This window comes from Diadema setosum, chromosome 3 (genome assembly GCF_964275005.1).
Source record: "Diadema setosum chromosome 3, eeDiaSeto1, whole genome shotgun sequence".
NCBI lineage: Eukaryota > Metazoa > Echinodermata > Echinoidea > Diadematoida > Diadematidae > Diadema > Diadema setosum.
The window spans coordinates 28,654,339-28,676,699 of record NC_092687.1 but is presented as its reverse complement, the minus strand read 5'-3'; the positions used below and the strand labels follow the sequence as shown (position 1 = coordinate 28,676,699).

At 41.0% G+C, this 22,361-nt stretch overlaps 1 protein-coding gene across 1 annotated transcript in view; it reads right to left on the bottom strand.

Moving 5' to 3' along the window:
• LOC140246754 (uncharacterized) overlaps positions 1-22,361 on the bottom strand; it is a 239,921-nt gene that overhangs the window by 187,176 nt on the left and 30,384 nt on the right. The gene's annotated exons all lie outside the window — the stretch shown is intronic.

Genomic DNA, 22,361 nt, shown 5'->3' with positions numbered 1-22,361 from the left:
GCATTATTTCTATATGGATTGAAATTAATGAAATGAAATGAAAATGAAACAGCAGAATTTATTAGGAAATTCGTATAGTATATTAACAGAAAATACATCGGAAATTTTGAAGTCAGAATGTGTTCTTTTTTTTTTTCCTCGGGGGGGGGGGGGGAGTTATTACTAGGTAAAACAGATTCACCCACATTCGTTTATAAATAGTAGCAGAGATATACAGTAAATTTTGGTTGACCATTAAGTTGTAAATTAATAATTGATTATCCGGGTTTTTTGTGTGTTTTTTTTTTTAGATTATTCAGGAATATCTAACGTTAATTTCACCTTCGGAAACCTAAAACTGGTAATTTTTTCACAATACCTGATAAAGGTAGAACAGTGATTTTTGCAATAGACGTTCCATTCAGTGAGTGGCCGGTAGCATTGCATGTAAAGGTTTGCCCAATCCCATATTTGGCTGAAACAGTGATTGTTTCGAACCTCTCACAAGTGTTGTTCGTCGAAAAGACGTCTTAATTTCGTCGCAACTGGTCAAACTGGTCGCACGTCATATAATGACTAGAAAATGATGTGATTTTTACGTCTTTTTGAAGCGTATTTATCACGTCACGTTAAGGACCTAATAATGACATAAAGTTTACGTCAGTTTTACGACATATTTTTTACCTATTAAACGTCAGTGACGTATTAATGACGTAAAATTTACGTCAATTTTGCAGTGTATTTTTCACGTCATATTTACGTCCTATTAATGACGTTAGATCAATGTTGCTTCGCGACGAATTTATCACGTCACGTAAAAGAGGTATTAATGGCGTCAAATTTACTCTATTTTGTGACGAATTCCTGACGTCATCTGAGCGACATATAAATAACGTGATACCTACGTTAGTTTTTCGACGTATTTATAACGTAATATAAACGACGTAGAGAAGACGTAAAATTGACGTCAATTTCGCAATGTATTTCTCACGTCATATCAAAGACGTATTAATGACGTGAGATCTATGTTGCTTTGCGACGCATTTATCACGCCACGTAAAAGGGGTACTAATGAAGTCAAATTAACTGTGCTTTGACGTGACATCTATGCTGCTTTGCGACGTATTTATCACGTCACGTAAAAGGGGTATTAATGACGTCAAATTTACTCTGCTTTGTGACAAATTCCTGACGTCATCGGAGCGACGTTTACACAACGTGAAATCTACGTTAATTTTGCGACGTATTTATGACGTAATATAAGCGACGTACAGAAGACCCATTTTGCAAGTATTCTTCACGTCATTTTAACTCTTTATGTGCCATGGTGGAAAGCCCCTGTTTGCCACGTTATTCTGAGACACGAAGGTAGTCATCCTTCGAGAAAGATTTTTTTTTTCCCAATTTGTATAACGTCTACAAATTTCTGTTAAGATGAGCATAATAGTAGGCAAAGTTAAGAAGGAATGCCAAGCTTTGTTTCGATATAAATTGTATGACGACTCTGTTTTCAATTTGTCTGTTGAATGACCAGTTGCTACATTACTGTAAAGGCATGACTTTTGCACATAAAACTGTGACAGAAACTTAGAATATACGAGCAAATCTAGTTGAGAACATCGCTTGATAGTCGATCACCACATAGAATGCAAGCCGTATATGAGAGGAACAAAAGCACGAGAAACGCTTTCATTGTGCCGCGGGATTAGCAGTAATTAGCGGTTTATCGATCGGTCTTGGCGGCTTTGTTTGTTGAGCGGAATATGCGAAGATGGCACTCCATCGACTGAGTCGGACGTGCGAACGTGGCACATAAAGAGTTAACAATGTATAGTTGCCATTAAAATTTACGTCGCTTTGCAACGTAGTTATGACGTTGTATTAGCGAATAATTGATAATGTAAAGTTTACGTCAGTTTTGTGACGTACTTATGACGTCATATAATTAACGTATTACTAGACGTAAAATTTACGTCGATTCGGGACACATTTATGACGTCATATTAACGCTGAACAAATGACGTCAAATTTACGTTTTTTTTTTTTGTTTTTTTTTGTGGAGGTGTGTATCACGTCATCCTAGGGACATATTCCGTGATACTAGAGACACGTCAGAATAATGGCAATTTGACATCATTATAGCCGTCTTTTTTGGCTTCAATAATCAAAGAAGATCGACGCCGTCTAGACGTCTCATAAACTGACGTCAAAAATTGCATTTCTCTTCAAATCGAAGATATCTATAACACGTCATATTTGTGGCGTTTTTCTGACGTCTTGGCACTCATACAATGACTCCATTAAGACGTATAAATTACTAATTCAAAGAGAAGATCCGACGTAAAAAAAAAAAGTCTTTTTGACGAAAATAAACGAACAAAGTGGACGTCATATAGATATTTTAAACTGACGTGAAATATGTCGTAACTATGCTCAAATAGAAGTAGTCCAAAAGATTATTAAACTAGTTCACATTATGTAGGCGCAATATCAATGGAAAATATGTGTTCAGAACACAAATTGAAAGTTTGAATAACGTACAAAAAGAGTATACAATTTTTGTAGCTTTATGATTACGACCAGAAAGTTTACTTTTTCAGACGTGAACATCGACCAGCTTTGACGTCGCTTTTATTTTCTTTCAGAATGAATATTGATTATTCTATTTTTTTTTTTGCATGCACAAGACTTTTGCAAGTAATGGTATGCTGCACACCTACCACACCCAAATCACACAAACACACAACACCCACATTAACACGCACATAGACAAACACACCAAGTGCATGGAAGGTGCAATCGTTGCGGTGTCAGGTGCCGGTGGAGTTGATGGTACAAAGAAATTACCAAAAACAAAACAAAACACACAACAAATGCAACATATCTCATGTAAGATTCCGTACTTTTGTCCAGGCTTGGTATGGAGCTAGAACACTATATATGGCTAAAATATTATCATTCAAACGTGCAATGATAGATTTTGTAAGTTTTCTATGAATGCATCTTATAAAACACGTCAGTAGCGTTTGTATTCCCCTAACTCTGATGTGATGCTCGATGTTCCAACTAAATGAAAAGATCTTGAATTCGATTAATATCGGGTAAAAGGATAGCTTTCTTTCGATTATTTACTATTAGTGCCTAAAATGAAGTTGTCTTTCGCCAAATGACAACACATAATGATAACGTTCATACGGGTGAAGTGCTATCAAAGCCCCATTTTCTCATCACTTTTAAATTTATGAACAACTCTTTTGTGTGTCTTTATACGATATTGCACGACTTCGAAACAAGAAATCATGAATTACTTTTGAGTGTAAGTCGACGACAAATGTGACCCGCTACAACAAAATGATCCTAAAGTCGGGCGAGGTCGATTATTTGAACATCGCATGGTATAATCCCCTAATCTTTCTGCTTTACATTGATATATAACACATTATATAAAAATAATCGGCTGCGGAGATATCGATGTTTAAAAGAGAGCATGTCGAGACGTCTGGAAATCACTGTTTCGAGAAAAGCGGCCTAAAAGTCTTCCTTTCGATGCAATCGCGATCAAGGGACACGCAAGTCAGTTTTCACCTCTGGACAATAGAAGGTAAGCCCTAGCAACCCCTGAAGAGTTCATTCAAGCACATCAGCGTCGGCGGTCTCCTCACCAACCAATCAGTGACCTGGATGTGAGAAGCGGCTGAGCATAGCGCACTCCGCCCGCACGCACCAGTCGACTGGGCAGTGTGCGAGCTTCACGCTTCGGTAAGCAGCAAGCGGCAAACTGACCAATGAGATCACTCTGGTCGTTGTTAGGGGCGGAACCTATCTGTGGCGCTCAATCCAAATTTTCGAACCAGTTTCTGCTTCGTTGAAACGCCAAAAAAATGACTCAGAAAAATGCTATTTTTAAATCTTTCCTTTGATCATTTTGCTTCAAAATTTCGACAGATGATAGAAGACATGTTAGACTCCAATAATATATCAAAATCAGAAAATCGTAAGCTTTGACCAATTCTAATGCTCTGACTTTAAACTCGATTTTCACGGCTTCGACCGTGCGCGACTTTTGGACCTTTTTGTTGTAGCGGGTCACAAATGGTTTGTACACATTTAAACTCATGAACATAACCAGAAATTTGATACCAATAAATGCTATTTCGAACTTTGCTTCTGATGGTTTCTATACCGGTCATGAATTTCCAATCGTGTAAATCGTGTAAACGACATGCTTATGAAGTTATTCTGACGTGATATTTTGTCTTCCAAGTAGTAATCTGGACTTCAATAAGACGTTTTTGTACGACCACCAAGACGTCAGACAGACGTCACAAATAAGACGCCTCTTTTACGTCTTCCATTTGAGCAAAGATATCACATTTTGACGACAGGCTAAGACGTTAAAATGACGTCCATTTTCTTTGTTTATTTACGTCGTTAAGACGACATATTAGACGTCTTTCGCCGTCTAAATATGACCTCTTTTTTTACGTCTTCCATTTGAGCAAGATTACGTATTTTTGTCGACAGTTTACGACGTTTTTCTGACGACAGCGCTGACGTGAAAAGACGTCATTCTGACGTGTCTCTGCTATCAGGGAGGAAGTGTTATCTGGCGTGAGACCGTAGAATTCAGTCTCCTTCCAAACTCGTCCGTCCATAGCATGTAAACATTAGGTTTGAATCCACTAACGACACACGTGAGGTCGAGGTGACCAGTGTTGGAAGGAAATTGGTATGTACACCGGCTTTGAAGGGAGTGGCTCTTCTCGACGCATTCCTCGATTCTATGTTTTCATGCCATTAGTCAAGCCGCTAATTCCTGTAAGGGGCTTAATTAAAGGCACTCAATCGTGGCGAGTGGTTTGTGCGGCACGGAGACGAACGCAACACGCTGCCTCCCCCATTCTGTATCAAATGTAGTGACCCCGAATGAGAATAGCGCTGTTTCAATGGGTCAGCGAACAAAACGATAGGATACAAGAGAGCTCTCTGTGCTAATCTCCTAACCCAAAATGGCTGTCCGAGCGAGCCACGAGAGCTTCGGAATGGATGCACACTCTCAGTGCGCATGCGCATGAAGAGAGGCCAAAAAGAGCCACCCGTCTTCTGGCCTCTCTCCTCCAATCACCGCAGCTCGCGGTCACAATATTTGTGTATGATGCGTACACACACACGCACACACACACACACGTGTCTCAGTGGCAGCATTGTCCCACACGTTTATGGATTTTTATTCATTTATTTATTTAACATATTGTGACCCGCTACAACAAAATGATCCTAAAGTCGGGCGAGGTCGATTATTTGAAAATTGCATGACACAATTCCCTAATCTTTCTGCTTTAAATTGATATATAACACGTCTTATAAAAATAATCGGCTGCGGAGATATCGATGTTTAAAAGAGAGCATGTCAAGACGTCTGGGAAATCAATATTTCGAGAAAAGCGCCCTAAAAGTTCTCATTGCGACGCAATCACAATCAAGAGACAAGCAATCAAGAGACACGCAAGTCAGTATTAACCTCCGGACAATAGAAGTTAAGCCCTAGCAACCCCCGAAATGCTCATTCAAACAAAGCGTCGGCGGTCTCCTCACCGACCAATCAGTGACCAGGATGTCAGGAGAAGCGGCTAGGCATAGCGCAACCCGCCCGCACGCACCAGTCGACTGGGCAGTGTGCGAGCTTCAGGCTTCGGTAAGCGGCAAGCAGCAAACTGACCAATGAGATCACTCTGGTCGTTGTTAGGGGCGGAGCCTATGTGTGGCGCTCAATCCAAATGTTCGAACCAGTTTCTGCTTCGTTGAAACGCCAAAAAAACATGGCCCAGAAAAACGCTATTTTTTGGTCTTTCTTTTCATCATTTTGCTTCAAAATTTCGACAGATGATAGAAGACATGTCAGACTCTAATAATATGTGACCCGCTACAACAAAAAGGTCCTAAAGTCGCGCACTGTCGAAGCCGTGAAAATCGATTTTGAAATCAGAGTATTAAAATTGGTCAAAACTTACGATTTTCTGATTTTGATATATTATTGGAGTTTAACATGTCTTCTATCATCTGTCCAAATTTTGAAGCAAAATGATCAAAAGATAAAAAAATAGCGTTTTTCTGAGCCATGTTTTTTTTTTTTTTTTTTTTTTGGCGTTTCAACGAAGCAGACACTGGTTCGAAAATTTGGATTTAGCGCCACAGATAGGTTCCGCCCCTAACAACGACCAGAGTGATCTCATTGGTCAGTTTGCTGCTTGCTGCTAACCGAAGCGTGAAGCTCGCACACTGCCCAGTCGACTGATGCACGTGCGGGCGGGGTGCGCTATGCTCAGCCGCTTCTCACATCCTGGTCACTGATTGGTTGGTGAGGAGACCACCGACGCTGATGTGCTTGAATGAACTCTTCGGGGGTTGCTAGGGCCTACCTTCTATTGTCCAGAGGTGAAAACTGACTTGCGTGTCCCTTGATTGTGATTGCGTCGAAAGGAAGACTTTTAGGGCGCTTTTCTCGAAACAGTGCTTTTCCAGACGTCTCGACATGCTCTCTTTTAAACATCGATATCTCCGCAGCCGATTATTTTTATAAAATGTGTTATATATCAATTTAAAGCAGAAAGATTAGGGGATTATATCATGCAATTTTCAAATAATCGACCTCGCCCGACTTTAGGATCATTTTGTTGTAGCGGGTCACATATGTCAAATTCAGAAAATCATAAGTTTTGACCAATTTTGATGCTCTAACTTCAAACTCGATTTTCACGGCTTCGTCTGTGCGCGACTTTAGGACCATTTTGTTGTAGCGGGTCACATATTTTGAAAGGGTTGCTTGCTCAGCAAGATCTGGTTTTCAGCAAGGCCCTTTTTAAAAACAACACATAAAATGTACGATACAGAAAATTAAAATTGCATGAATAATGTACACATTTAGCTGTAAAATGCTACAGAATATACAAATCATTAAACAACAATTAAAGCTGAGTACAACATTCAATGGACATTATGAGACATCATAGATGAACTGTAAAATCATCAATATGTATACATATTTATGTAACTGCAATGAAATAACACAATTTCAATTCAATTAAAAAACAAGTGAAATTACAAATCTGCCAATCCTATGGTAATATACTGAAGAGTTACGTTTATGTAGATGTTGTTTGTGTATGTGTGTGTGTGTATGTGTATATGTGTGCGTTGTATGTGTGTGTGTGTGAGTGTGTGTGTGTTTGTATGTGTATGCGTGTATGTGTATGTAGGTTGGTACCCCAGCTCAGTGTAACAATCTCGTCACAGTCATGTCCTTTACGTTGCATTTATTTTGTACTTGTATAATGTTGCCTTTTTTTTTTTAGCTCTTGCCGCACGATCCACCTACATACTCAAACACTCGTCGTACTTACAAACCGTTTGTAAGTACGACGAGTGTTTGAGTATGTAGGTGGATCGTGCGGCAAGAGCTAAAAAAAAAAGGCAACATTATACAAGTACAAAATAAATGCAACGTAAAGGACATGACTGTGACGAGATTGTTACACTGAGCTGGGGTACATACATTTTTTTTAGTTTGACATTACAGTAGAGATGTAACACGACCCAACTCACTCGATAGAGCACCGAGTCCGGCATTGCGCAATTGCATGCACAAACTTCGGTCATTCGGAATTTACGTACCATTAGGGATGAACATCGGCTGCCTTTTAGGAGTTCGTTCAACCCAACCCGCAGAAAAGGTTTGACCACACAAGGTGGTAGATAGGACCTCCATAAATACCCCCACGTAGTATGTGATTCAAAATTCTGGTATCAGTAAAATTTTACAGGCCACTTTTCATTATTATTTGTTGGAACAAAAGTAAAAATGACTGCGCACGCCAAGACTGCTACACGCACCTGACCACTGGACTTGCAGGAAGCTCCTATGTGACGTACAGTGCCAGTGGCGCGTGTAGTAGTTTTGATGCAGACTTTTTCGACCAAAAAAGGGTTTGTGCCTGCAAACCAGCGGAGCTGTCACACCTTTCCGGGTAAGCTACGCCGCGCCGGCTTGTAACGAGTAGGGATTTTCCAGCACGCAGGAGAATTTTCTGCGGGTGGACAAGGATGTACTTGCGTACATACCTGCTAGACACGTGCTACTTTCCTGTTACTTGCGCATATTCCGTGTGACCTGCGTGAAAGCTTCAAAACCGACCCGTTTTCAGTTACGAGCGACATAAAGGGGACTGCAAGGTATCTGCGTGGGAGTTGCCTGCGAGGTCTGCCACTAAGGGCCTCTTACTTGTGTTCTGCGTGTAACTATGCGGGCAAACCCCCGCGACTCACTCGGAACAAGTTTTGAACATGCTCAAGGCATTGTCAAACCGTGCCTGGGGAAGTCTTGCGGGTTGACTTGCGGGAGAAAAAAAAATAGCTACCCGAAGCTCCCCGCAGTCGGCCCGCACCTGGCAGTTCTTATCTCGCCCGTACAATGTAGTTGCCCGGAGGTGCGGACGCTAATCCGATACATTTACCCGCAGCCAAGTTTTGAGCATGACCAAAACATTTTCCGAGTGAGTCGCGGAGATTGCCTGCAGAGGTCTACGCAGAAAACCAGTAGGAGGCTCGTAGCTGCCGCAAGTCGCATGCAGTTGACCCGCTTGAAGTACGTGAGTTGCCCGTGGATCTATGCAAATCGAATTCCTTTAGAAGGATTCCTTCACAGAGTTGTCGGCCCTCATTCGCCACCCATGCGCCTGACACGCAGGTCACATGGAATGCACTTAAGACGAACGTAAGTAGCACGGGTCGACCATATAGGACACACGTGAAACTCGCCTAAAGCCTTGTCCGCCCGCAAAAATTGTCCTGCTTGCAGGAAAATCCCCACACGTATCAAGTCCGCGTGGCTTGCCCGAAAAGGTGTGTCAGGGCCTAAACTTGACTGCGGGTACCTAAAGTAGGACTTGCGTGCGCAACTCCGGGTAACTACTGGCAAGATTCATTCTAGGTTCTGTCATGTGCGGGTTATCTGCAGGGACTTCCGTGTAGCAAAAATAAAACCTTATTGTTCTTCCCAAGTCACACGCAAGGCTTGCCCGGAAATGTGTGATAGTACGGTCTTTCCTTTTCATGCCAAGTGATAGGTGACGCTGGTCGCTATCATTCTAAGTAGATTTAGAATAGTGGGGGGCGGAAGGGATTTTTGGTTCAATTTTTTCCAAAAGCACCAAAATTTGGCACACATGTAGCCCAAACCATACTATTTCGATTTTTGATGGGCGCCAAAAAGGGCGCCCTCTGGGGCGGCAATATTGGCAAAATCCAATATGGCCGCCTTATAGGTTTAAAGGTCACTTGCATTTGAAAACATAAAAGGTTTACAATCATTTAAAGAGTCAGGTTAAGAGGTTTTCTGGGTCGAGGAATTCGAATCTGAAGTTGTTTTTATGGTCTGAAGTCAATTTTTCCTTATAAGGTCACCCTAAGGTCATTTAGGGGTCAAGCCATTGTATTCATAACAGTTCATTGAAAAAAAAATGACTTGCCCACGGTCAATATTCCAGGACTGCCAGCCTTAGTAATAGAATTGCAGTTGTCGACGGCTGAAAAAAAAGGCATATTTCTCGTAAAGGGCGCCCTCCGGGGTGGCATATTTGCAAAATCCAATATGGCTGTCTCCTACGTACGGGATCGCACTGTTTTCGTGCTTCCGCACGTCCTTAACGGTCCAATGAGAGGATGGCACTCCGTCGATCGCTAACGGACAGTTACGTTTAAAGGCCAGTCCATAAGAAAAACAACCTTTAAAGTGTTACAATAATTTGAAAAGTCAGCTTTAGAGGTTTTATGGGTCAAGGAATTCGATTCTGAAGTTGCTTTTATGGTCTGATGTCAAGTTTTCCATATAAAGTCTCCCTAAAGGTCATTTGGGGTCAAATTATTATATTCACAATAGGTAATTTAGAAAATAGCTTGCCTATAGTCAATATAGGAGGAATGCCAGCCCTGTTAATAGAATTGCAGTTGTTGAGGGCTGTGGGGGAATGAGAGGTGGGCTTTCTCACGAGTAACACCAATATACACTGTATCTGCTTTCGTATTAAGATTTCAAACACTAGGTATACACTCATGAATCATAATAAGAACCCCTTTTGGAGAGTAATTGGGTTTAAGGGATCTTACTCAGATCCTTATTTCACAATCAAATTTAAAGACTTTGTTACCCTTCAATTTCATTTTTAATGATTACTTACGGTATTTTTGGAATATCATAGTTCATGTCACAATCGTTCCATTAATTATTTTACATTACAGGCGCTGAGAGGAAATGTCCTCACCGACTGGTCATATTTGCGGAATTCAATATATTTGCATGTTCTTTAATGATAGCAAAAAGAGCTAGTTAGAATTATGGGTAATGCCCTTGAAAAGAGTTTTCAAGATGTGATTATTGGATTATTATTTTCATCTTCATCTGCAAGGAATGCAATAAATACATACATATATGAGAAATAGAATCCTGTTGCTAACTAGTATATTAATCTTCTCCCTCGTTTTCTGTGTATGCAATTCAGAGTTATTGGTGTTAACGTGTATTAGAGAGTATATAAAAAAAGAAGGATCAGACGCCTGGTAATTTTACTATCATCGAATGCTATCAAATGTTTGTTTTGTGATGTCAGAAATGTATATGTCATAATCTTATGAAAAAGCACAATGTTTTTGATCTGATCAATAAAATCCAGAAATACAAAAAAAAAAAATAAGGGGGGGGGGGGGCTACTCTCTATATTACCAGCGTCCTTGACGTTGCCGCTAAAAAGAGAATTGTTTTTATTTCTCTGTTGCAGTTCAGGGATCCTCAATCACAATAGATATTAATAATCAAGATTTAAATTAAATGGAATAATAATTATGAAGATCACTCCTAATCTGGATGAAAAAAAAGGAAACAAAAATCTGTCGTGTTTAAGAGAGTTTTTAGTACATCAGGTTGGCATCAATTTGCTATTTTCGAACTTGTGTAAGAAAGTTCGATTCTAAAGTCCTTGTAGGAAATTTATGTGCCTCCACAGCTAAATATGCCGTTCAGAGAACATGACGGTCCGTGTGACGCCAAGTAGGGAACAAGCATATTTCACTGGTGCCACAGTAACACCATTAACAGGGTACAGATTAGATATGCTATAGTACAACTTTCATGACACCTTCTATGGTCTATTAAGATTCTATCCAAAGTGCTTGGACGCAAATTGATATGATATCACAAACTTTATAAGTTGGTATCTCGTTGGTCTGAAGACTATAGGTTGCAACTCTACTCTCCGCAACATCTCTACGACGCACGTCTCCTGGAGACGAGCCCAATCTCCAGGATTCGCAGGAGAATCGAACATTTTGGATTTTTGCAGAGACTATTTCCGTCTTCCAGCTTGTCTTCGAGACGTCTCTGCGAAGTCTCCATCAATGTGGCCTTGTCGTGGGGACTAAATTTGTCTGCAACATCTTCGAGATGTCCCTGGATCTTGTGGAGACCGTAATGACATAATGGCGACGAAAGGGAGAAGTCGCTGAGAAAAGACGTCTCTGATAAGTCCCTGCGACTGCAAAGGGCATGCCAACATCCCTGTGACTTTCAAGCAAATAAGTTGTCCCTTTGTTTGAAGACGTCTTGGACGTCGCCCTGGAAATCGCGCTAGTTGTGACAGCGAAAATAATTTTCTTCGAGACGCTGGCATTGCGACAATGTCTCTTCCCGTCAGATAGGCACTCAATCCCCCCCCCCCACTTTAAGTTTGCAGCAATGTCAAACTACTGACCATGGCTCGACTGACACCTGCTCTACATTGTGCATTTTCACCTTCATTCATTCATTCATTCATTCATTCATTCATTCATTCATTTCATTCATTTTTTTTTCCATTTCCATGTTTTCCACCTCCCAATGCATGCCCTGAAACAGCTGTGGTGCGGAAGAATGAAATTTAGTACTGAAGCATTGCGGAGAGTGGCTGATAGTACTAGTAATTGCCATGTACCTGTGCCATCTTTCCTCCAACTCCACTCCCTGAAGTCAGGGATCACATCAGATAGGGTGGTTTCTGATGATCTGCTCCCACGTTATGACGAGATGATGCCTACCCTCGACGGAGGCTGCCCCATAAACCTTGTTGCTCATCAGTCCTTGCTGAACATTAGCACGATTATCAAAGTAGTTAATGTGTCAGTGAGCTCTGGTTTGCTGACCCATACTACTTAGGCATTTTGCATGCCACATCAAAGCAAGTCTGAAATAATGTCGCACCCTGTCAGCGCCTGATGCTGGGCTCTGGAAGAGAGGTATACTGTACAGGAAAGAGCTGAAAAGGCCTTTATCTTTTCAATACCACGACCCAACCGTAACTCCCTCAGATCAAAGGGATTAAAAAAACACACACACTACCGAAAATGTGATGTTATGCTCATCCGTGCGATTGTATACTGTTTTCAGAAAATGCTTTCAGAAAACATTATGTCATCCTTTGTAAGGATATCTTTGCGTACATCGCATCTTAGTTGTTGGAAAGCTGAAGGCTGGTGAGATCACAATTCCTGTTGGATATTTCCGTTTCGAATCAGGTGTTCAGGATGAGTTGTCCGTCCCATTTATTCTTGGATATCTGTGCGCTGATAAATGAGGGCAGTTCTTTATTTTTTAATCTTAATTTTCAGGAAGCCACTACGCGCTCTTCCAATCATGATTTGAGATTTGAGTGGTGCCATCACCATCTCTTGTCAGAGGACTGCACAGTATTGCTGCACAAAAATGTTATATGATTATTTCCTTCAGGATTAGTATCTCATACAACATCAATAGGTGTTAAGTTTCCCTAGTCATTTGCGCTTTTAGTAAAGAAACGGTTTCGTTTGATGAAAATAGATCAAAGAAAGATAAGAAAAAACCTTCAGCTGAATTGTCTTCATACTCTGATACGATACTGCCATTAAAGGACTTTAATGATCGAATTTAGTTAACTGCCCCTAGAATACTGGTCTGACCTGTATTGAGGAGCTCGATTCCCCGGAAGCAAGGGAGAGCAGGCATACACCAATTTCAGTAGGAGGAGAATCATATCGCTTGCCAGCTGGAAAGTTATATAATTGACCATGAAAGGTGACGAAGTGGCTCAGTCGGTAGCTATGGCTTGCGGTCTCAAGACTTGTGTTCCGGCGCGTGTTCGGATCCCATTTGTCTCAAGTGTAGCTGAGCAATGGTGTATGTTGTCATACCGTCCCCTCTAGTAGAGGCACAACACTTTGCACCTCATCACTGGATATAAAAATTGGAAGCCCCTTGTGTGAAAGAATCACAAACCCAGACACATGAAAAGATCCCGAAGCGGCATTCCGTTATCGGAAAACTCAAGGTGCATAAACCGGTAAAGTGGTCCACCCCAAGTACATACAACTGACCAGCTAGTTGCATACGGGCTATCCGGCTATCTCGTCAGAAGGAAAAAAAAAAGGAAAACAAAATAAGATTAGGCGTGTTTAATACCCTCTTTGCCATTGCACCCTGATCCGGCACCTTGGAATACGATGGCGGCCGTATTTAAGCATGTATATATATATATATATATATATATATATATATATATATATACATATATATATATATATATATATATCTATATATATATATATATATATATATATATATATATACATATATATATATATCCCTAGTTGGCACCTTAGGGAGACATATTGGGGGGAAGTGTCTTCATTAGGGAGACAACTGGTCATTAAGGAGACAATTTTCGTGTCTCCATTGCGTAAACTGGCATTGAACATGTAATAATAAATTTGCATATAAAACAAATGGAAATGTCTTCCAAATGACCCATCTAGGAGTATATATATATACATATATATATATATATATATATACATATATATATATATAAACAAATAAAGGAAAAACTGACCAGAAACAATTGATAAATAGTGAAAACTTTGAGCAAAGCAAATGAGAAAGGAAAACGAAACCGATGGAAGCCCATTTTCTGTGCTCAAAATGTCAATATATATATATATATATCTTGAAGATATATATTTTTTTCATTTATTTGTCATAATCATTATTGATATGTATAAGGAGGATGGAACCGTTCATGGCCCTAATTGACCATTGAAGGAGTATGGAAGAGATGACAAATGGGACAAAATAGGGGTACCAGTGCATTGCAGTTGAATGCTCACAGACGCCATTTCTAAAAATGCACAAAATGCCTGATTTGACCCTTATTTGACCTTGAAGGTGAACTTGAGAGGTGATAGTGACCTTGAATTGCAGAAAGAATATTTAGAATCACATTCTCTAACCCCGTAAAATCTTCCACATGGGATTCATAGCATTAATCAACCTTTTCAATTTGTAACTGCAGTTGACCTTTAACCCGGATGGCGGCCATATTGGATTCCACCAATATGGCGGCCCAAGGGTTTTTGATCTTGGCGCCCATCAAAAATCGAAAGAGTATGGTACAAGGGACATATGAGCCAAATTTGGTGCTTTTGGAAGAATCTGAACCAAACAACCCTTTTTGAGCCCTTAGGCCCCCAACTAGAAGAAGATGTGGAAGATTGAACAAAAGTATCTTTTAAAAAGAGATAAAAGCTTCATAAAAGCTTCAAGGTGTCATATTTCAAGACAAAAATAACATCCACAAAAATTCAAGATAGTAGCCATTTATCACAGTTGTGATTAATGTGTTACGTAAAAGTTAATTCTCAACCTCTAACTTGATATTGCCATTTAATAGAATAGTTTTGCTGTCTATTTATTTGCATTCATACGCATTCGAACAATATTATATTAATGAAAATCATGTTGAGGATCCCCTTCCTTTTTTTTTTCTTACTCTATTGGTGTTCAAGCAGAAATGATGATGTTACTTTTACATAAATTTTTGGGGTCAGACAACATTCTACTTTACCATAGTCGTTTATAATTTTGCCACAGCCTGACAGCAAAGTATATAGGATAAAGTGAAAAAAAAAAAAAGATATCTACAATCCAGACAGGTTTGTTTCTTTTGCCTTTCGTGCACATCACCCATTGTAGATCGGATCTTAAACTACCTACCTCAACACATTAAGATTAGCCTGGATAAAAAGAAAAGGACGCCCAAGATTTTTCCCTCATTCTCTCTTTAGCATTAACTCATTACTGCACATTTTGATACAAATTTACATATTTATCATGATTTTTCATTTTATTCAATTACTTTTTTTTTACAACAGCTTATGAACACAAAAATACGTTATTAATTCTTTGACGGATAATACAGCATACGTGTATATTCCTTCTTTAGAAAGGAATTCATCTGCATTCTTGAATAAACTTCCTTTAAAGATCATGAACAATAAATTGCTTTCCTCTGTTCTTTTACAAGGTTGTTTCGAATAACCATCGTTCTGTAAACACTCAAAAGGGCTAACATTAGAATATAATTGGCATTGCTCTCTGTATTCACATATATATTTTAACCCCATTAAGCCCAAGCTATTTTGACCCTTCCCAGGCCCAAGGGGGGGGGGGGGGCACATTGTGCCCCTATATAACTTTGTTATTGTTTGATGTTTCATCGTCATATTTGGCACATATGTAGAACAACTCATACTCTACATGACCGCATACTTGCATTTTTTCAAGGTCACCCATAGAGGGCGCTATTTACCAAAATATAAAGAAATACATAAGACATATGCAAAAAACATGATTTTTCTGTTTAATTTCTTTATCCCCAGTATATATGTCTTATCATAGACCAATATTTTTCATACTTGCCACAAATGATGTGCAAGTCAAAGCTCATTATTTGTTATGGTTGAAATTTCTCAAGGTCACCACATGGGGGCGCTATTCATAACAAAATAAAGAAATACATTATGATACCTGTGATGTATTGTTTGTGATAGGTACATGCATAGTAATCATATTTCATATTCCAATAATATTGGAATTTTAAGCTTGCTGATTGATAATGTGATAAACAAATGATATTAGAGGTATAACTTGGGTGAAGGAATCAATATGACGCAAAATAGAATGGCAATCTTTGGAAAATACTGTCATTTTCAAGTATCTCTATTATATATATTGTTATGTTAATGAGAACATGCAAAGTAGAGTCTGCTACAACGGGAGAACTTCTGATGCCTTCCCTGTGAACAGCGGTGTGAAGCAAGGCTGTGTCCTCGCACCGGCACATTTCGGAATCTTCTTCTCCATGCTCCTTCAGTACGCCTTTGTTGACTGCACAGAGGGCATCTACATCCGTACCATCCTATTCAACATCGCCCGACTGCATGACAAAACCAAAGTTAGAGAGGTTATTATCCAAGAAATGCTGTTCGCTGACGACGCTGCTCTGGTATCGCACACAGAAGCGGGATTGCAGAGGCTTGTTGATTGTCTGTCCTATGCCTGTAATGAATTTGGACTAACCATCAGCCTGAAAAAGACTAAGATCTTGACCCAAGGCACTGACTCTCCTCCAGACATCTCCATTAATGTAACACATCTGGAAGAAGTGGACTCTTTCACCTACCTTGGTTCAGCAATCTCCAGTTCCCTATCCCTTGACAATGACATAAGCAATAGGATAGGGAAAGCTACCGCAGTCATGGCCAAACTGAACAGGCGCGTATGGAACAACAGTCAGCTGCCCAAGAACACCAAGCTCTGCGCTTACCAAGCCTGCGTCCTAAGCACCCTGCTATACGGCTGTCAGTCCTGGGCAACATATGCTGGCCAGGAGAAGAGGCTCAACACCTTCCACCTCCGTTGCCTCAGACGACTCCTGCACATAAAATGGCAGGATAGGGTGACAAATGCAGAGGTCCTCCAGCGTGCCGGCATTCTCAGCATGTTTTCACTCCTCAGCCAGAGACGCCTGAAGTGGTTGGGTCATGTGCGTCGAATGGAACCAGGTCGCATCCCGAAGGACATGCTGTATGGAGAGCTTCAAAGATGTGTGCAAACGTGACATGAAGACGATGGACATGAACACCAACACATGGGAAGGTGTAGCTGAAGATCGTCCGCTATGGAGAGGCACCGTCTGGGAGGGCGTTCAGAGAGCTTAAGCTGTAAGGCACGTACAGCAGACCGACAGGAGAGCTAAGAGAAAGGCACGGGCAGTCTTAGTATTGGCCCCCAACAGACCTCATCTGCTGCAAGTGCTCTAAGGATTGCCACTCAAGAGTGGGGCTTTACAGCCACTCAAGGCAGTGCAAACTTCTTGCCTAGCTAGTGCTACGCCATCGTTTCTCGAGACGAATGGATGCCAAAAATGCATTTGTACGATGTGGGTGTGGCCTGTTCGGCCCACGTTGGAAGTCAAGATGGCTCGAGGCTTGGACCATGTCCACTGAGGAAGCGAGGGGAGAATAAAGTTTTCATTACTTTAATTTTTGTTAGTGGTGGTGATTTGTTTCGGTGTCAGAATGTGTGACATGTTGTTTGGCCACCAGGATTTCCCTCATTCCATAATAAGGGTGTCTTGGAAGCATTTTTTAGGACTGTAGGATTAGAACTACTGTTAGTCTCGATCTCTAACGTAAGCTCTATCTAAAGATGTGTATTGTTAGATCTATAGATGCATGGGCGTCACGGGGGGGGGGGGGGTTCGCTTGGTGCGAACGCACCCCTCTTCAGACCAGAAAAATGAATAAGTAAATAAATAAAAATCAGTCTGCGAGCGACCTCAACGCCGGACGCAAAAAGAATATATATCTTTTTTGATATGTTTTTTTTTTTTTCATATTTTTCACTAGGGACAAAAAGTTCGTGGGGAAGAATAGTTCGCACCCCGGGCTCTTGCAGCACTGACTTCATACATATCAATTCTACTGTGTTTACTATTTACCGACCGCACTGTACACCCTTATAATACGGTACGGAACACGTCCGTGCACGACATGGATGTAGGGTCTATATTACTATGTACAGCACTTTACTTCTGACCAATCCAAATTGAGAATGTGAGCCCAAGTGCGAGCCTCAGCCTCAGCTCCTACCAGGCCCACGCGTGCAGGACTCTATGATCCTGTCTTCACGTGCGTTACTTGTGTATAAAATGCATACCGGTATGGTAACCGGGGCGTTGATCTGACCCCCCCCCCCCACCCCACACACACACACAGACAACAACAACAACAAAATGAGGGGCAAGTTTTGGCCCCCTCCCCCTTAATAATTCCCGAAATAATTTTTCTTTTTTTTGACAGAAAAAAGGTGCCCCCATAAAGATATTGTAAGGGCAAGCATATCATTGGCTTCCACATAATTCTATTTCCCAAGATGAAAAAAAAAAAAAAATCTTTTTTTTTTCTTTTTTTTTTTGTAGAAAACTGTTCATTCACCCGAAGTGTGCACCAGGTTGCTGAATTTCGATCCTAAGAATGCAAAATCTACTGCCGGTGCGATTATTAACGGCCCGTCATCGATCGCCCCAACACTGTAAAGGCATGCTAACCTGGAAACATTGAAGTGCACATTTCTTGAACATGAGACCATTCGGAAGCAAATAATTTTCGTACAATATTATATATAATGTAAATTTAAATGAATCCCGCAAGGATTGGAACAATCATCCCCTAGCATTTCCACTGATTCCCATTGATCAGTTACTAGCCATCCCCTTTAAATACATATAAATGCGACTTTTGCACTCTGATGTTATAAGAAGTCCCTACCGTCAAAGGGGGTATCCCCCTCCCACACCCTCCCCCGCTTGGTCGCTTCGCTCCCTCGCCGAGGATCTCACACCGTCGCATTAATGTGTCCCTCGTCATTTTAATGTCCTAGAAATGAGTCTTTAAATGCTCTACAAACGCGGCTTTTGCACTCTGATTTTACAAAAATCCCTACTGTGGGAAGGGGGTATCTCCCTCCAACACTCTCCCCCCGCTCGGTCGCTTCGCTCCCTCGCCCAGGATCTCATACTGTCACATGAGTATGCCCCCGTATTTTTTTATCACTATGTCTAATGCCCTTGAAATTTGTCTTTAAATGCTCTATAAACGCGACTTTTGCACTCTAATGTTACAAAAGGTCCCTACCGTGGGAGGGGGTACCCCCACCCTCCCCCCGCTCAGTTGCTTCGCTCTCTCGCCAAGAATCTCACACCGTCACATTAATGTGCCCCCGTTGAATTTAATGTCCTAGAAATTTGTCTTTAAATGCTCTTTATAAAATGGGTTCAAGAATGTAGCCAATTGGAAGCGCTGAAATGAGTCACGTGTGCGTGCATCAATTTCTCACGACCACATGCTCGGCCTGACGTCACAATATCTACACTAGCAGTGCGCACTCAATCAGTTGTTACAAGTGCGTCGCGTGCTACTATACGCGCCGTCAATCCTGTAAACAACTTCTAGTTCGGGCTGCCGGCCGCCCTTTCTTGTGTGCATAACATGTGTGTCGTACGTGTACTCTTATACGTACAGTACTTATATGTGCGGGATTTCCGAGTGCGACGTGCGTAAATGTTTGGGACGAACATCTTCGGCCATCTTGACTCATTGACTGGTATTGACCCACAAAGGTACGTGAAAAATGCTGTTTGTTTTCGACCCATTTTTTAAAAACAAATGATGCACAGGATTATTTCGTGGCGATGCAGCTCACTGTCGGGTATTTACAATGTAGTGCAACATGCACTCGGCTTCGCCTCGTGCATGTTTCACAATCGTAAATACCCTCGAGCGCTACATCTCCACTAACGCACTCTATCCTGTGCATCATTTGAATAATAAACGCGACTTTTGCACTCTGATGTTACAAAAAGTCCTTACCGTAGGAGGGGGTTTTTCCCCTCCCACACCCTCCCCCCGTTCGGTTGCTTCGCTCTGTCGCTAAGGATCTCACACCGTCAAATTAATGTGCCCCACAGTCGTTTTAATGTCCTAGACATTTGTCTTTAAATGCTCTATAAATGCGTCTTTTGCACTCTGATTTTACAAAAATCCCTACCGTGGGAGGGAGTATCCCCCTCCAACGCCCTTCCCCCCTCGGTCGCTTCGCTCCCTCGCCCAGGATGTCACACTGTCACATGAGTATGCCCCCGTAATTTTTTTTTTCACTGTGTTTAATGCCCTGAAAATGTGTCTTTAAATGCTCTTTAAACGTGACTTTTTGCATTCTGATGTTACAAATAGTCCCTACCGTGGGAGGGGGGTATCCCCTATCCCACACCCTCGCCGAGGGTCACCATTTCACACCCGGTCCGTCACATTAATGTGCCCCTGTCGATTTTAATGCCCTAGAAATGTGTCTTCAAATGCTCTATAATCGCGACTTTTGCACTCTTATTTTACAAAAAGTCCCTACCGTGGGAGAGGGGTTTCTCCCCTCCCACAACCCCCCCCCCTTGCTCTTTCGCTTCGCCCCCTCGCCGAGGACAATTCGTATCCAATACTAAATTGAATACAAAAACATGGCCTCTAAGAATGGTGTTTAGAATAATACTCTATCAAGTGTGCACCAGATCGCACAATTTCACATTTAAAAATACACGTGCATTGCACTGCCCCCCAAGGAAAAACGCAGTATCTAACATTTTTGGCGATTTTCACTTTTTTGCATAAATATGGTCAGTGGGCAATCCTTCTTCATATGACATATTCAGATTTTTGAAAAAATGTTTGGAAAGCTACTTTTCCGTAACTGCCAAACGCAGTATGTACACTTAACTTGCACTTTCCCCAAGGAAAAACGCAGTATCTACAAAGCTAGTCTTAATTACCAGACACTGTTATTTATATATGTGAATACTTTGCCGGTTGTTCTGTAATTTGAACGTAAATTACTTTCTTTAGATATACTTGCTCAATAATAAGACATAATGTTCAAAATATCTAACCGAAACAATATTGATTAGTAAATATTTTGATGAGATCGTGATCCTAATATAAAACACAGTGTGTGATTAAGACTAACCGAGTGCACATTAAACAACAACACAACTCTGACAGCTTGCATATTAGCTGCACTAAACATGCAGTCAGCACAGGGCCCGGCCGGCTAGTCAGCATTTACAGTGTGAGTGTGTACTTGTCTTGGATTAAAACAAAATGTTGTCGCGGGGAAAATTACTCGTGAGCCTAGCCCTCAAGAAAAATTTATCTGCAGATAATGAGTAAGTAATTCAAAACTATTTCAATATTGAAAGAATAAAGCTGATCGTTTGTCACACGAAGCGAGGTAAACACTAGGCCTATAATACATGTTTGTCACACGAAGCGAGGTAACGTTAGAGTTCTAAACACAAATGCATGTTTACCTCGCTTCGTGTGATTAACGATCAGCTTTTCTTTCATATTCTACCTCGATGATGAACATCTTTCGTACTATTTCAATATTACCTTGTTGAAGTAACTTTGATAGGCCTAGACCCTTGTCAAAATTCCTCAGGCTCCAAATCTGAAAGTTTCGTCGAAAGGCAATAGACCTAAATGTTAGGTGCCTACATCTATTTCTGTTGTATCGGATAAACGTCGCGTTTATACTAACATGTTAGACCCTATATTTAGATCTAAGTCCAAGTCTAAGACTTGTCTAGACAGTAACGTTTGAGTCTTGCGTCTCTTTTCTAACATTAGACTTAACGTTAATCAGAACTTTCAGGGTCCGTGTTCCGAAAGTCTAAAGAAAGATGTAGTGTAGGACTAAAATAGGCCTACTCTAGGGCAGACCTGTTTCTAAAACTAAGAAAGAAGTCTAAGACTAAAACTTAACCACTCAGAATCCTATTCCTAAGTCTAACACCGCTAGTGAAGTGTCAATGTTCAATTATCTACTCCATACCATACTGTCTTAAAATTACATAGACAGCGATCTAGTTGAAAATAGATTATGTGAAAAATAGGTAGGGGCCTGGACCGGTAATCTAAGGGCTTAGGCTAAACCTTCTGCAGTACTAGCATAAGGCTATTTTTTTTTCCTGAGAGTATCGTGCATAGCCTGAGGCTGTACACTCGTGTAGCCTGCTACGTAGCCAGCCTAGAATAAACGATATAAAAACTAATGTTATACCTAGTCTAGATCGATCTAGGTCCAGACATCCGATTTAGATTTATTTTGGTCTAGACAGACTCTAGCCTAGACTGTACAGATTTAGATCTAGTATTCTAGATGCTAGTTAGCGGCTAGGCCATATCACATTACAGCCCTGGCAAGCTTCATATTTATAAACGCGTAACGTTTACAGCAAGATCGGTCTGGGAATGTAAGCAAAACGTTCCAGGAACGATCTGTTATTTGTTAATGCTATTATTATGAAGCCTCCTCTGTAATCGGGGCATAAATGGGGGATGGAGGATGCATCCCCCAGGGCCAGAGGTTGAGGATGGTG